A 1,033-nucleotide genomic window follows, 5' to 3' on the forward strand; every position below is an offset into this window, starting at 1 on the left:
CCTTAAGGACCACAATTCCACCAATCAACTCCATGGTGGATGCAAATCAAAACAACAGTGAGATATCATCTCACTCCAGCAATAATAAAAAAGTTCAACTGGACAGAAAATAACAAATGCTGGTGAGGCTGTGGAGAGATTGGAACTCTCATACACTGCTGGTGGGACTGTAAAATGGTACAACCATTGTGGAAAACATTATGGCATTTTCTTAAAAAACTGAAAATAGAAATACCATTTGAACCAGCAATCTATTACTGGGAATATAACCTAAGGAAGTGAGAGGCAGAACATGAATAGACAAGTGCACACCCATGTTCTTTGCAGAACAATTCACTATACCAAAGAGATGGAAACAACCTAAATGCCCATCAACAGATGAATGGATAACCAAACTATGCTACATTCACACAATGAAATGCTATGCTATATTAAAGGACACTGAAGGATACACAAATTATCTCACAATGTGGATGAACTTGGAGGACATTACTCAGTGCCATGGAGTCGGTTCCAACTCATAGCTACCCCTCCTTGGGTTTCCAAGGCACTATCACTATGGAAGTAGACTGCCCAACCTTCCTTCCGAGGAGTGGCTGGTAGGTTTGAATCACGAGCCTTCTGGTTAGCAGTCAAATGCCTCAGGCACTACACCACCAGAGCTCCCTGGAGGACATTATGATGAGTGAAATAAGTTAACTGCAGAAGGACAAATATTGTATGAGCCCATCACTGTAAAAAGTCAAGGAAGGGTTTGCTTAAGGAAGGGAACTCACTTTGTAGGTTACCGGGGAGGGGAGGAGATGAGAGGGGATAATTTCAGACTAGTTGGTATGGAAAGGGTCTATGACCAGCACAATAACATTGGAGAAAGGGAGGACACTGAATTGTGCACATAAGATATAGACGACAGAGGCTAATACCAGTATATCCACGTGTGGTGTAGTAAATTACTTAGTGTGGCTTTTCTACCCATAAGTCTTTGTAAACTCCAAGGTGGGAATTGCTATTAGCAACTGAGGAGATCCTGATT

The sequence above is a fragment of the Orycteropus afer genome, unplaced genomic scaffold, assembly GCF_000298275.1.
Source record: "Orycteropus afer afer isolate SDZICR_OR568_19922 unplaced genomic scaffold, OryAfe1.0 scaffold01426, whole genome shotgun sequence".
NCBI lineage: Eukaryota > Metazoa > Chordata > Mammalia > Tubulidentata > Orycteropodidae > Orycteropus > Orycteropus afer.